The sequence below is a fragment of the Podarcis liolepis genome (genome assembly GCF_965112155.1).
Source record: "Podarcis liolepis genome assembly, chromosome: 4".
In the NCBI taxonomy this organism is placed as follows: domain Eukaryota; kingdom Metazoa; phylum Chordata; class Lepidosauria; order Squamata; family Lacertidae; genus Podarcis; species Podarcis liolepis.
In genome coordinates this window covers 9,572,484-9,588,501 of record NC_139558.1, presented here as the reverse complement: position 1 = coordinate 9,588,501, position 16,018 = coordinate 9,572,484, and the positions used below count along the sequence as shown (strand labels likewise).

Sequence of the window (16,018 nt, the reverse complement as noted above, 5' to 3'; positions counted from 1 at the left end):
ATTTGACCCAAGTTCCACACACAAAAACTGCTTCAAGTTATTTTAAAACTTATTCCATTTCTTTGCTGTGCTGAGCTATAAGGGGCAGAGGAATCCGAGGTTAACAAGATTTGTTTGCTTAAAAAGCAGAGAGACACTGAACCCTTTATTCACTATTTTTATGGGTTACGCAGTAATGCAAGCCTAATGACTGCACAAAATACAGAAGCTGCAAAGTTTCAGAAAAATAGTTGATTCTTCTCCAGAAAATTTAGAATGAACATCGAGAGGCTGTGAAACCCAAGAATGCCATCAGTCATCAAATACAACCGTGCTGGAACATGGTCTCTGTATTAAAACAGCTATTTCACTGTAAAAAGGATTTAAAAAGAAAGGAAAAAAGTCTCTAAAGTACCAGCAGAACTCCTCCACTTCAGAGCAGCTTCCACAGAATTTGTTAAAATGTCAACACTGCTCAACTAAAACAGCATGGAGGAAACTGGTACCAAGTTCTGGCGAAGCAGCAACACTCCAGCCCTTTCTTCCCAAGCCAGAAATATTATACACATCACTTCTGGGAAAACAGAACTGCTTTCCTTTTAAGTTATGTTTCAAACAGGAGGGTTTTTTCCCCTCTCTTGCTCCCTTCATAACTTTAATTGGATTTTTGCATCATCTCACAGATTTCAAATATTTTGTTAGGCGCGAGTTGATTACCCAGTGTATTTTAAGCCCTTGAAATTGCTCATGTGCAAGTAGATTTATTTACTTTTATTTTTTAAAGAATACAAAAAACACAGTTTGGAAAGCATGTGGAATACATTTATGTTAAACTGTTGGTTGAACACCAACATTTGGTTTGGAATCACTTTAGAACAAGACCGCACCGTACAAGATAAGAAAAGGAAACTCAGAAAAATAATAACCATCTACATTCTCCTTATTGAAGGACTACTGGTGCTACAAATAACACACATTTTTCTTTTGATGTACCCTGAAGATGAATGCTGAAGACTACAGCATCCCACATCCAGATCTTCCATTTCCTTGCAGTATCCAACCCTAAAGACCAAAAATATCTTCTTGGTGCCGTAGAACTACCCGTGCTAAGTTTCAGCTTCTGAACCATGCTGAGATAGACTAAAAATACGTTACATGCTTTTGCCCTGTAAACGATATCACAATTTCTGCTAGGATGTTGTTTTATCAACAATGGATGTTGTCATGGGTGCTAGAATTCAAAATTAGGAGAAGCAAGTTCTGCAACGGGAAATTCCAGCTTCCACCTGAAATGTCAGGTGTTTCTGCGTTCTTCTGGTCCCAAGATTTCATTTCTAGGAAATGTCTGTTGTGTGGTTTTGGTCTTTGCATTTTTTGGCACAAACGAAAGATGGGAAATTGGAAGACAGGTAGTGGAAGTGGGGGAAATATCAGGTACTTCTGGGGTAAAGGAATGCAGAGGCCAGGAAAAGGTTCCATCTCAGCTTCTCTTCTCCCAACTATGAGGGCTGACTTTTGAAATAAGGTGTGCTTCTAATCTAGATTTAGAGAGCGGCATTGTGGGGGAGCAGGCGGAAGAGGCAGAATTCTGAGAAATTAAAGAAGGGTGATTGAGGTGCCCATCTTAAAGAGCACAGAAAACACATTTGGGAAGTATCTGGTCAAGTCTCCTTAATTCAGATCCCAAGATCAACTTTGTAAAAGTAGGGCTGACAATTTTCCCTTCCCTTTTCAGTTAGATTACTGATCTTTAATTATTTACTCTAATCTAAAATTGTTCTAGCTAGGTGTCGGGAAACCCCCCGTTATTCCAAAAGCTAAAGAATGGATGAATAAAGCTTTGGCAATTTCAGAAATGGATTCACAAAGTAATGTTGCACCTAGGAGGGGGGGGCAGGAGAGGGCTCCTGTACTATTAATAGTTGCATAGAAGAGGCAATTTCAGGAGGTACCGCTTACGCCTTCTGAAGTTCCCTATTTTGTACAAGAAATTAAAAATACAGGAGCCCTCCCTGTCTTTTTTTTTCCTGGTCACCCTCAGGGAAATAATCCAAGCAAATCCAGCTGTAGAACTTGTAGACTGCTGCTGAAAGAGAGGGGGGGGTAAATAACCTTGTTCAAAAAAGTTTTTAAGACAGGTGGACCAGATTTAAAGTCCCATCTTAATGCAGTACTAGAAACTCCCATGGCAACCTAATCTTTGAGACAGGTTGAACTGGAAGCCCAAAAGTTCTGGGTTCAAATCTAGCCAGAAAGTTATGAGTTCCAATTTCATCTCAGTCATGAGGGAATAGATTAGCCTTTGCCAAACCTCTGCGCCTTTCAGCTTCTATAGCATAGGGATAGTTCTGACTTTGTGTGGGTGACAGATGCATTTGAAGTGCTTTAGCACTAGGGACGCGGGTGACGCTGTGGGTAAAACCTCAGTGCCTAGGACTTGCCGATCGCATGGTCGGCGGTTCGAATCCCCGCGGCAGGGTGAGTGCCCGTCGTTCGGTCCCAGCTCCTGCCCACCTAGCAGTTCAAAAGCACCCCAAGTGCAAGTAGATAAATAGGCACCGCTTTATACCGGGAAGGTAACGGCGTTTCCGTGCGCTGCGCTGGTGCTGGCTCGCCAGAGCAGCTTCGTCACACTGGCCACGTGACCCGGAAGTGTCTTCGGACAGCGCTGGCTCCCGGCCTCTTAAGTGAGATGAGCACGCAACCCTAGAGTCGGACACGACTGGCCCGTACGGGCAGGGGTACCTTTACCTTTTAGAGAAGCACTATTTGAATGTTAAGTATTGTTCCCTCTATTTTACACCACACCTGTTACCTATCAAGGTAGATTGTGGAGCGTAATCTTTCGAAACACCTGTCTGCACTCGATGGTCTGTCTACCTCTGCTGAACTGAACTCGCATTTTCCATTTTGGGTGGGACAGAAGAGCAACAACTCTGCTTCAGTCTCCAATCAACTGCTGCACCGGGACTCAGCGCTCTTATTCCTAGGGCACGGCGAGTACAGTGTTTTCTTTTTAAATTTTTAAAAAAAGGATCGTGCTTTAAAATAGATTCCACAGGGTGGAGTTTTGTTTTCTAGCGGATTGAGAAAGGGAGATTCAAGAATCCGAAAACAAAACATGTCGGAAGCACACACAGAAAGCAGAGTTGTACAAACAGGACCAATAAAATAAGTTGCATGGGCAACAGGTAGAAAAGGGAAGTTTCTTCTGTTAACAGAGACCAGCTTGTCTCCCCACACACACCTCACTGCAGTTGTGAATAAAGTGTGTGTTCAGCTGAGAGGAAGAGGCTTAGAATAACTGAGTCACTTGCGTGACTTCTCTCTATTCTCTTCCTTCATTGCTGGGTTTTTCTAGCTGCCTGTCACTCATTCTACCTCTCTCTATTCCTCTATTTTGTGTCTTCATACGCATACCACAAAGATGCTGTCCTGTACCCACATACCTGGGCGTGTGGGATACACCTGAGCAGACATTTAGAGGACTACACCACTGACTCATTTGTTTCAGCCACCTCCTGCCCTTATTTTGCCTTCTCGTAGTCAAGTTGTTAGCTTTTCGTTTTCCTTCTAAACTAGACCGTGAGCCCATTGAACGTGGCCTAGTTTTTCCAAGCACTTCTGAAATAACCAACGTTCATTGTGTCTAGCGCAGAGTGTGGGCACGAAATGAGGTTAATCCAAAATAGCATTCTCTATTCATATATCCAACAGGAGGGAAGAGAAGAAATGGCCTGGAAAGCCCCAGTCATGCTTGAGAATGATAGGGATTATTCTAAGGGATTTTCCAACTCGTGTGCCAAAGAATGTCCCCACCACACAGAGTATTCTAAGGAATACTAGGATGGAAAACCACTGGCCTGCCAGGTGTTCTTGCATCATCCCTAGCCACTGACCTGCTGGCAGAAGTTGCCTCCCAACTTCTTGAAAGCTACAGGTTCCCTACTGCCTCTCGGCTTAAAGGCCTCTGACCCAGGACAGCAGAAGCCCTCCCTTCTTTCCTTCCATCCATCTAGAATTCAGCTGGGAGAGATGTCAAGAAGACATCCTTTCTCCTTTCACAAAGAAGAGCCCCTGACCAGTGATGGGGGCACCATCCAATTACATAAATGTATGGGGAAACTGTGGCCCTCCGGAAGATGTTGACCTACAAGCACCATCTGTCCTAGCCAGCACGCCCAACAGCTAGAGGACGGCAAGTCCACCCCACCCATGTTAGAAAATGTCTAAGAAGAAGTCAAGATCCAAGCCTTACTGAAAAAAATTGCTATGGCTCCTACCTGTGTCTGTGTGTGTGCAATGTATTATCAACTACTGCAGGGATGGGGGGGACCTGTAACTTCCTCCAGATGTTGTTAGACTCCCATCATGCTGGCCAAAGCTGATGGGAGCTGGAGTCCATTAACATCTGGAGGGCCACGGGCTCCCCATCCCACCCCTGAACTACCATAAAGGTAGCAAAGGCCTTCCTGTTTATCTACAAGATGCTACTCTAACTCCCCAAACTTGGCCCTCCAGATGTTTTGGGACTACAACTCCCATGATCCCTAGCTAACAGGACCAGTGGCCAGGGATAATGGGAATTGTAGTCCCAAAACATCTGGAGGGCCGAGTTTGGGGGTGCCTGCTCTAAGGTAACAAAATGGATGCAGGAAGACGCATTTTCTCACAAGTTTACAGATCTTGTTTCCATCCCACTCTCCCTATTATTGTGCTACGGTAGTAATCCTCGTGAGGAAGACATTCCCAATGAAATTTCTCCTGGCTGAAGTGTACTCCTGAAGCCATGGAAAGCCATAAACCGAAAAGTGTCACAAGAGGAACTCTGCCACTTAAAGAAAGGCAGTGTGGTATAGCGGGAAGAGCGTTCATTCAAATTCCCTCTCAGCCACAAAATGCACTAAGCGGCCTTGGGCACGCCATTATCTCTTGGCACAATCCGCCTCATAGGGTTATTGCAACTGTAAAGTGGGATAGCCCCACAAAAGCCGAACTGAATTCTTAACAGGAAGGTCAAGAGACAAGTGTGATAAATCTTTTACAGTAACCTGACGAACACTTAGGTTGTCAGTGCAATGCATACAAGGCAAGGGAAAGGAGTCTTGCACACACTTCTTATCAAGGTTGTCCACACCCATCGAGGCAAACAGAAACATTTACTGTAGTTCTTGGACAACTAAGACAACAGAAGCCTATGGGAAATACGTTAGCCCTGAATGGGAACAGAAGCACCCGTTTCACCCAATTTACAGTTCACTCACAACACACACAAACCTTTTAAAATTCTTAACAGTAACCCAAATCATTTCATGGGGGGGGGGCACTTGACAATTAACATTGTTTTGGGTCAAAAAGCAAGCCATAACTTTGTTGCTGCTGGTGCATATAAAGTTTGCAACTACCAACTTTTGAGAATCAGGGCGGTTCACAGAGCATCTCACCTTCTAGAAAACTCTGAAAATGTATAGAAAAACCAATCTCCAGGTGCAAACAGGATATAGAGGGCATTGTCTTCAATCAATGTTTTCCTCAATGTTGCTCCAATATTGGGAGGTTTCCCCCCCCCCTTCCCATACAGAAGCATGAAAATATGAACACATGTTTTTGAGAGGGGGAGCTATTTTGGTTCTAAGAAATGCATCAGGTACACATTCTGGGACTCACAAGTAGTGCACATGGGAACGTTATTTTGGATTGTATCAACGTCATCTTCATCAGAGTGATTCCAGGTTGCTGCACCATATAACCAAAGAAAGGTATAGTTTTAGCAACCAAAGCTTATTTTTTAAAATAAAAACACCCCCATCTGTTCTAACCAACGATGACCCTTAGTTTTTATAGGCCCCAATAAGCAGGGAGACAAAATTTAAACTGTCTCAAAATGAGCACACCATAGAGCATTTTCACACACAAAATAAAGCCTTAACACTTTAAATTAAACGACACTGTCTCTATCCAATGATATGAGCATCCAGAATCCAGTTAGGCCTTTTAGCAAACACCACTTTGGTCTTACGGTGCAGGTGGGCCCAGTACAACTGGAACTCTGACGTTCTTTCATTCTCAATCCTACAGTGGCCAAATGACCAGAAAATGTCGGCAAGGCCTGCTCCTGTGCCATTCAATGCAGCTCAATTTGCAGAAAGCAGGAGGCAGTGCGATGCCCTGTTACCATCTGCAGATGAAACTCCTGTTAAAATGCATTGGCCAACCCAAACGTTGGCACAACTGCTTGACAAACCATCCCCATGAATAAAATACCTGCTTCTCCATCATTCAATCAGATATTTGGGTTTTGCATGTCCATCCTTTTGGAGTCGATTATTATCTCCATTTTACAGAAGAGGAACTGAATGAGCACCAAGCGGGTGAGATGTTTTACCAGTTCCCTATTCCCACCCACAGGTTATTTCTGTTATCTCAAGAACGCATGCAGGCATGTTGTCCTCAACAGCCAACGAGAAGCCTGTCTCACTCTGAAGTCCCTTTTGTATCGAAAGTTGCCTAGAGAAAGCCTGGGATTATTGGAGAATCCCAACTGGCAGAAATTCTTCCCAGCCTAACAGTGTAGTAGAGGCAAGTCTCTTTCCACCAGGCATACAAACACACAAAAGAGACTTGTCAAATTTTAAAAAGAGGATCTGTAATAAATCCACACCATCTGGCATGTGTATTTATATGTTCTGTATACAGGGAGAAGGTTTGCTCGTCTTTGGTTTGGGTTCCACAGCTGCTCAGCTGTGCTTTGCCATTTTCACACTTCACGCTTCAAAGATGGCACTTTTAGGCTGAACACCATCCCCTTTTCAATGGCAGTGTTTATATAGTTAAGATTCAGAGACCACCACTCACTCGGTTCAAAGCAATAATAATCAAGAACCGTTTGAGCACAAGACGTGCTTTCAATCAGAGATCATGTTAAATGTATTTAGCCGTCTAGGACAGAGTACAGTGGTGCCTCGCAAGACGAAAATAATCCGTTCCGCAAGTCTCTTCGTCTAGCGGTTTTTTCGTCTTGCGAAGCAACCCTATTAGCGGCTTAGCAGATTAGCGCTATTAGCGGTTTAGCGGCTATTAAAGGCTTAGCGGCTTAAAGGCTATTAGCGGCTTAGCGGCTTAGAAAAAGGGGGGAAAGCGAAAAAACCGCAAGACTCGCAAGACGTTTTCGTCTTGCGAAGCAAGCCCATAGGGAAATTCGTCTTGCGAAGCGCATCGAAAAACGGAAAACCCTTTCGTCTAGCGGGTTTTTCGTCTTGTGAGGCATTCGTCTTGCGGGGCACCACTGTACTTTTAAAACTGGAAGAATCTACTATCATATGTAGATGAGACTTACCGTATTTTTTGCTGTATAAGACTCACTTTTTCCCTCCTAAAAAGTAAGGGGAAATGTGTGTGCGTCTTATGGCGCGAATGCAGGCTGCTCAGCTATCCCAGAAGCCAGAACAGCAAGAGGGATTGCTGCTTTCACTGCGCAGCGATCCCTCTTGCTGTTCTGGCTTCTGGGATTCAGAATATTTTTTCCCTTGTTTTCCTCCTCCAAAAACTAGGTGTGTCTTATGGTCTGATGCGTCTTATAGAACGAAAAATACGGTAACTTTGGGGCAGGGCGTTAGATAACTGCCACCTACCAAATAATGCTATTCCATCAACTTTAACTAATAAAAAGACGGCTTTCTCACAAGAGACCTGTGTGTATTTTCTTTGCAATCTAGCCTGATGAAGAATTCTGCAGAACTTGGAAGCTTGCTAACGGCTGACATTTTGGCCGATCCTAATAAAAGTATTTCAGGCGCTTTGCTACTTATAATTTGATGGCCCTAAATATTTCAAATCTTTCCTCACATCAGCAAGCAAGCAGCCCACAACATTTGCTTTAGAAAAAATGAGGAGTCTGGGTGGGCCTTTGGCTTTACAGGTTATTGGACTACAACTCCCATCATCCACAACCACTGGCCTGGGAGAAGTTGGAGTCCAACAACATCTGCTTCAGAATGCAGAGCTGATAACAACAGGATCCCAGGAGAAAGCTTCAGAATTTGTCGCAATTAAGGAGCGTCTGAGCAAATAATGGCGATTCCTCTGACTCAGTCCCCATTTGTTTTCGTGAGGCGCTTTCAGAATTAACCGTGTTTACAGCTAGCAACAGCCTTCCTTATCAGGCATCAAATATCCTGGAACTGAAGCTTAATCCCTCCGAGAGAACAAGTGACATGCTTTCAGCAGACATTAGGCATTTAATTAAAAACAAAATTTTGTTGGTGGTCAGAACTAAAAAAAGCCTCGTTGGTGCTGGCACTGTTAAATCCATGATGGCAAATAAAAATGAGACACATGAGCAGTTCGCTAAGCCTCCTACCCCCTCCCCAAACCCCAAACCACACTGGTTTCTAAGGCAATAACTGGACATAAAATGAAGAGCTGAAGCAGACGTAGGGTTCGTCAGCTTCTGAATTCTTGAGAGCCACTTTATCTTCTAGGGGTCCAGAGGCTGACCTCTGCTGTACCAACCCATGCCAGCAGCTGGGATTTTTTATTTACCATGCTTTGATTTAAAATTTGATCAACCACTAGGAATCATACAAAAGTTTTGGGGAGGGCAAATTTGGCTCAGTTGTTCCTGATCTTGGACAGCAAAAACCTGCAACCAACAGGAAACACTTAAAAAAAGGCAAAGTACGCTGTCTATCTCATGTCTGCTCTGCTATTTTTCTCCCAAGGAAGGAATGGGTTTATAGAGCTCGTAAACATGGATGCCAAAGCATTTGCCATTGTTGCCCAATTACTTTGCGTTCATGCCTGTTGCACCCTGTGCTCCCCTGATGTTATTTCAACTTATACTCCATTTTCACCCTGTTTTTTATGAGGCAACAGACAGAAGGCTAGAGAAGTCCTTACCCGCACCCAAAGTACACAAATTGAGAGGGGAGGGGTCCGGCTTCCAGGTAAGTGAGTTAGCAGAGATCTTTAACAGCAAGACTGCACTGCAAACACTTATCCACAGTGAAGGGATATAACTTTGTATTACACATCTTGTGTTCGACCTGTTAGTACTGCATACTATTCATTAGTTATCAGAGGTAGCCTTACTCAGCTCAGGAATGCATATTCGTTCCTCAAGGAAGGAGCTGTGCGATCAAGAAGTCCACATGTATGTTATTAGGTAAAGGGACCCCTGACCATTAGGTCCAGTTGTGGCCGACTCTGGGGTTGCGGCGCTCATCTCGCTTTACTGGCCGAGGGAGCCGGCGTACAGCTTCCGGGTCATGTGGCCAGCATGACTAAGCCGCTTCTGGCAAACCAGAGCAGCGCATGGAAACGTCGTTTACCTTCCCGCCGGAGCCGTACCTATTTATCTACTTGCACTTTGACGTGCTTTCGAACTGCTAGGTTGGCAGGAGCAGGGGCCGAGCAACAGGAGCTCACCCCGTCACAGGGATTCGAACCGCCAACCTTCAGATCGGCAAGTCCTAGGCTCTGTGGTTTAACCCACAGCGCCGCCCGCGTCCCATGTATGTTATTACTAGGACCTAAAATGAGGGCATGGCTCTCTCCTATACAGAAATTGCATTTCTGCCAACAAGTGAAAAGCATGGCTACAGCCAGAGGCAATTCATACTTATGTTTTAAGGTTCCTTGTCCCAGTTCATGAAATTAGGCTCTTCAGCACATTCACACTAAAGATGGTTTTTACAAAAGATTGACAGATTCAACACCTTTTGCCCCTGTTCTCAACTCACTTCCTGGTAACAGCAGGAATCTTGAATTTGTTTATTTTCCTTGCATCCCATCCCGCTAAAGGAGAGAGCCCAGAATCGGCAACAACCTCCCCTGATGTGCCACATTAGCACCACTAAAAATCGTAAAATACGTTTAAAATAGCCAGCAGTGAGAGAAGCAGGTGCCATGACTGTGCCATTTGACTGCCTCATTTCTTGCAGGACAGAGAAACAATCTCAGGAGGAAGGAGGCTGTTGGGACTGGCCACAAAATAGGGCAATAGGCAGCAGGCTAGAGACCCGTCATATCTGAATTCAAAGCCTTCCTCCATGACACAGACAGACCTCTGTGATATTTACCCTATTTCGACAGAGCTACTTGCAACGGTATAAGCTTCCGAAACACATATGAAGTGATTCTCACTTGGATTGGGGCGTATCAGCGTTCTAGTTGCCCACCAGCCTTAAGTCTTGGGCTGGCCAGTCACTTGTTCTCATTTCATCCTTCTTCCTACGAGGATTAAATGGAGTAAAGGCAGTCCCTCTGCCTTGAGCCGGTTGGAGGAACGGTGTGATAAAAATAAACTTAAAAAACAGGTTGGATTCTAGAGGCTGTCTGAATAGTCTCTCCCGTCTACACCGGTTCTCAGACAACAGTTTCCTTTTAAGGTTTTTAAGAGTGCCTGGCTAGAGAAATAAAAAACCAGAGTTGGGGCAGAGGCAGAGGTTTTAGATGGCCAAGCCTTAAAAACTTTGGTAACGGGGATTGTACGCATCTTGTTACAGAAGTGCCACTTCTCTTGGAAGCATTGAGGGGGCTTCCATTTCCCGGCAGCATATACAAGCTATATCTATAGATAGATGAAATAGTTTCTAGCATTAAGTGCAGAACTATTAATGGCAAGGCAAGCATGTGATCAACGAACATGTCTGCCCAGAAGCTCCCAACACAGAAAGACCCAGAGGCTGCTCCAAAACATCTTCCATACCAGATAGGGGAGAGCTAAGGAACGCAAATGGCGGCTTGCTCACCCCGTTAAACAGGAGTTCACAGTGCAATCCTATGCATGTCTACTCAGAAGTAAGCCCCACTGAGTGCACTACAGCTCACCCTCAGGTAGGGGAGGTTGGGGAGGACAGGGGTGTTGCAGGATGACTTAGGGCTGCACGATTCCTGCTACACCAGCAAAAGAAAAAAGAAAACGCCTTGCATCCTTGCTAGAGAGGTTTGCTAAATTTCTTGTTTTGTTATTGCTATTTGAAACCTCCAAGAACAGGGAAGGGATATTTGGTGGCAGGCCACAATATATGGTTGGGGACTCCACTCAGCTTTGTGGGTGACAAAGTTCAGGCCTGGGAGAGCAAGCAAGAGGGGGAGAGAGACAAACAAACCTCCAGGCAACTTGACCGATACACCTTCTTTACAGAAATTAACCAGAGTGCTTGCAAAAACACTGGAGAGCTATTTAGGGGGGGGGGTCGCCTTGACTTATTTAGAAAGCTGCAGTTGCATTTGTATGAAATCTCTCATGCGCAAATGCTACGGCAGAAAAGTTAACTATTTATTTTTGAAAACCAAAACACAATTTGAATCCTTTTATTGACTTCTGGCAAGCAAGTTCAGGTCGGTCACCCTGCCAATAGCACCAGTTGAGGGTTTACGGCACAGCAGCCTATAATAAGGATTTCTGTCCACGAGCGTGAGGGTTGCGTAACGTCAGTTATGAAACTAAAGTTATTGCCCACAGCCAATGGAGAAAGAAAGCCTTGTCCTGTGGCTTTGGAGAAAGTACTTTAGCACCAATTTCCCTCTGAAGCTGGGGTGAGAACCTATGGCCTCACGTAAGATCGTTTTATTCCAACTCCAATTGGAAAAGGCCACAGTTGCCCATTCCTGCTCTAGAAAGCGAGGACCAGATTTAGATTTAGATATCCCCAGCAGTATCTCGGCATTAGCATTAGAGAGACCGGGCTCAGGTGTGTCCAGCAAGCCAGTGGTTGAATGAGGCTCTGGATCCCATACAGTCGTACCTTGGTTTTTGAACAGCTTAGTTCTCAAACATTTTGGCTCCTGAACGCCGCAAACCCGGAAGTGACTGTTCCTGTTTGTGAAGTATTTTTGGAAGTCAAATGCCCGACGGGGCTTCTGCGGCTTCCGATTGGCTGCAGGAGCTTCCTTCAGCCAATCAGAAGCTGTGCTTTGGTTTCTGAACGTTTTGGAAGTCAACTTCCGTTTGACTTCCAAGGTACGACTGTGTTCTCCAAATTCCTCTGGCCTCTCGCTCACTTTCAGGCATCAAGGCAGGTTGAGGTTTTGAGTTTTGGCGATTTAAACCCCCAGATTTCTACAGCACGAGAAGAGCAGGGCTTGCTTTCACCAGGCCTCCTTAGGGCATCCCACATGCAGTTACCCTTTTCAGTTACTTTGGCTACTTTGAAATAAATCCTGTTGTGTTCATGGGGAGGGAGGGAAACAGTATACACAGGGCAACAGCCTTAAGCCCAAGAAATGGGGACTGGGCCAAGGTAGCCCAGTGAAGGACATCGTTCAGAAGAGACATGGACCCAGGTATCGCTGATTCAAAACCAACACTATAGGCACGCTGCCTCACTTTAAAACCTTCTCCATAACTGTCGATCCAACAAACCTTTGAGCAAGTTAACTACTTCAGGACTGAGAAAATAAATTACAGCAAACCATTTTTTAAAAAAAGAAGTTAAGTCACATCGCTGCTGAAATCTTTATGAGCGTTGCCAACTGACCAGGATAAAAGGGCTGGCCTGTTCTAGCGCCTTTAACACCTGCGTGTGTGTGGGCATGGAGATAAAACCCACCCATGACTCTCTACAAATGAAGCCTGTTTAAAAGGCACGGCGACAGAAATGGAAAGGTTAGCAGCGCTAGACCCTTATTTGCCCAACAATTGCGTCTCAGAGCCTGTTCCTACCACCCCCACATAAGCTGTGTATTTCTTTATTTTTTTGGTCCCTTGCCCATTTGTTTTATTTCTTGCATTTTATAAATCCTACAAGCTTGCTCCTCTCTGGGCTGAGCACCTCTCTCACCAGCCGCTGCTGCCTTTAAGTTTGCTCTGAAAAGAATGCCATTAAACCTCCTGAAAGCCGTTCAGGTGGAGACAGGTTGCTAAATAAATACTATGAAAAGGCACGGGGTTTCCAAATACAAAGGAAGAAAGCATACGCTCTGTTTTGACTTCTAAAAAAGCAAGATTGCTGCTGCAGGCTTTTTGTATTTTAAAGTGACAGATCACAGAGAGGGGTGGATGAGAGTCAGTTTAAAATGGATTGTTAGGAAGAGAGAGAGAAAAAACAAGCAGTGGTCCTCCATAGATACTACAGAACAAGTTCAGCCAGATAAACAGGTCTGTTAAACCCCTAAGGACACTGCTGCTGCGGCAGCAAATGTCTAAACGTTTTATATTTTTTAAAGTGTTTTAAAAGTGTTTTTACTTATTATTTTGTTGTATCACCAGGAACGGTGGTTTTTTATCCATGTATTTTTATTTTGTTTTGTTTTATTTTGGGTTGGGATGATTGTTGAGTGGGGTGGGGATTGGTTTTGTTTTGGGGTAATTGTTTTTTGTTTGTTTGTTTGCTCTTATATTTTGTAAATGGAGGCGAGTATGAGGCCTGGGATTCCTACTGTGGAGGGGCGAGGGAGGTATGGCGGTGGGGGCAGATGTCATAGGCGAAGGGGATCGAGATACGGATATGCTCGTACCCCTTCCAATCTGCGCCCCATCCCAAGAGACGAGGGTAGGGTGAGCAAGGATTACTCACCTCCGTCACTGGTGTTGTGCAATGCCAGGTCTATAGGCAACAAAACCGCCACCCTGCGAGATTTCATCATCTCGCAGGGGGTCGACCTGGCTTGTGTGACGGAGACCTGGGTGCGCGAAGGGGATACTGTTACCTTACGAGAGATGGCGCCCCCGGGTTTTTCCGTCCTCCACCAGTCACGGACTGTGGGCCGGGGGGGAGGGGTGGCACTATTAATCCGGGAAGATTGTTCTTTCAGGGCTCTACCACCGCCATCGATCCCTGGCATTGAATGTGTTGGCCTAGTGTGGGGCTCCGAGGTGAGCTTGGCTGTCTGGCTGGTGTACCGGCCACCTAGCGCACCAGCAGCCACCCTGTCAGGCCTGCTGGAGGCGGTGGCCGGCTGGGCCTTGGAGTTCCCTAACCTATTGGTATTGGGGGACTTCAACATCCATGCCGATGCCACTCCCTCCTCACAGGCTCTGGACCTGGTGTCTTCCATGGCGACACTAGGGCTCTCCCAGTTTGTTTCGGGCGCCACACATCAAGCAGGCCACACGCTGGATCTGATCTTTGGCGTCGGTATAGATGTGATCATGTTTCCTTCGATGAAGGTGCCATGGTCTGATCACTACGCTCTGAAAGCCAGGATTGACGTTCCACCCCCACCCTGCTTAGGTGGTGAGCCGATTTGGGCTCGCCCGCGGAGGCTGATGGACCCTGATAGATTCCGTCAAGCCTTGCGGGACCTTTCTCCCCCTGGCGACTCATTGACTGAGCTTGTTGAGGGCTGGAATACCCAGCTCCTGGCAGCCATCAATGAGATCGCACCTAAGCGCCCTCTGCGACCCCGCAGAAACCGGGCTCCCTGGTTTACTGAGGAGCTCCGGAAAATGAAGCGGGACCTCAGACGGCTAGAGCGAGTATGGCGGGGTGCCCGTGACGGAGCCTCAAGAACATCTTATAGGGTTTTTATGAAAACCTACGAGATGGCAGTGAAGGCCGCTAAGAAGTCCTACTTCTCGGCCTCCATTGCATCCGCTAGCTCTCGCCCGGCACAATTATTTAGTATAATTCGGTCTTTAACGTCCCTCGAAGGACAGCCAAATTTAAATAACAATTCGACACACAGCTGTGAGGCATTTGCGAGCTTTTTTGCGGAGAAGGTCCTGTCGCTCCGCCATGACCTCCCTGCCAATTTGGATACAATAAAGGAACTGGAGGCCCCTCGACTGTCCTCGGGTCCAGTATTGGACCACTTTGACCGGATATCCCCAGCCGATGTGGACAGACTCCTCCGAGCTGGAAAGCCCACCACTTGTCCTCTCGACCCGTGCCCGTCTTGGCTGATTAGAGCGTGTCCAGACGAGGTGCGGGCCCCCCTGGGGGATATCATCAATTTGTCCCTTGGCACCGGGACATTCCCAGGGGAACTGAAGGAGGCAGTGGTGCGTCCGCTCTTAAAGAAAACATCATTAGACCCCTTAGATCTATCCAATTACCGCCCAGTTTCGAATCTTCCATTCCTGGGTAAGGTGATTGAGAGAGCGGTTGCTGAACAGCTTGGTAGGTTTCTGGATGAAACATCGGCTCTGGATCCATTCCAGTCCGGCTTCCGCGCTGGTCATGGGACCGAGACGGCTCTGGTCGCCCTAACAGATGACCTTCGTAGACAGCTGGATCGAGGCGGGTCGGGGCTGCTGATTCTTCTAGATCTGTCAGCAGCTTTCGACATGGTTGATCACGAACTTCTGGACCACCGCCTCGCCGACGTGGGGATCCAGGGCACAGTCCTTCAATGGCTGCGCTCGTTTCTCTCTGGTCGGGGACAGAGGGTGGCGCTTGGGGGGGAACTGTCATCCCGCCACTCCTTGGTGTGTGGAGTGCCTCAGGGTGCGATTCTCTCCCCGATGCTTTTTAACATCTTTATGCGCCCCCTCGCCCAGCTTGTCCGGAGTTTTGGGCTGGGTTGCCATCAGTATGCTGATGACACCCAACTCTATCTGTTGATGGATGGCCATCCTGACTCGGCCCCAGACACACTGATCAGATGCTTGGAAGCTGTGGCTGGATGGTTACGTGGGAGCCGGTTGAAGTTAAATCCTTCGAAGACAGAGGTCCTCTGGCTGGGACGGGACGATATGGGATTGAGGGGGCAACTCCCATCTCTTGCGGGGGTGCAATTAGTGCCAGCACCGTCCGTTAAGAGTTTGGGTGTAATCTTCGATACCTCCCTCTCCATGGAGGCGCAGATTGCAGCTATAACAAAGGCGGCATTCTTTCATCTCCGCCAAGCTAAGCAGTTGGCTCCTTACCTCTCTCGCCCTGACCTAGCCACTGTGATCCACGCGACGGTCACCTCCAGACTGGATTATTGTAACTCGCTCTACGTGGGGCTGCCCTTGAGACTGACCCAGAAACTCCAGCGGGTGCAGAATGCCGCAGCGAGACTCCTTACGGGGTCTTCGCTGCGGGATCACATTCATCCGGTGCTATACCAGCTGCACTGGCTCCCGGTGGAGTACAGGATCAGGTTTAAG

The 16,018-nt window shown here is 46.5% G+C and overlaps 1 protein-coding gene across 3 annotated transcripts in view; it reads right to left on the bottom strand.

Moving 5' to 3' along the window:
* Positions 1-16,018, bottom strand: part of KLF5 (KLF transcription factor 5) — a 37,651-nt gene that overhangs the window by 10,959 nt on the left and 10,674 nt on the right. The window lies entirely within an intron of this gene.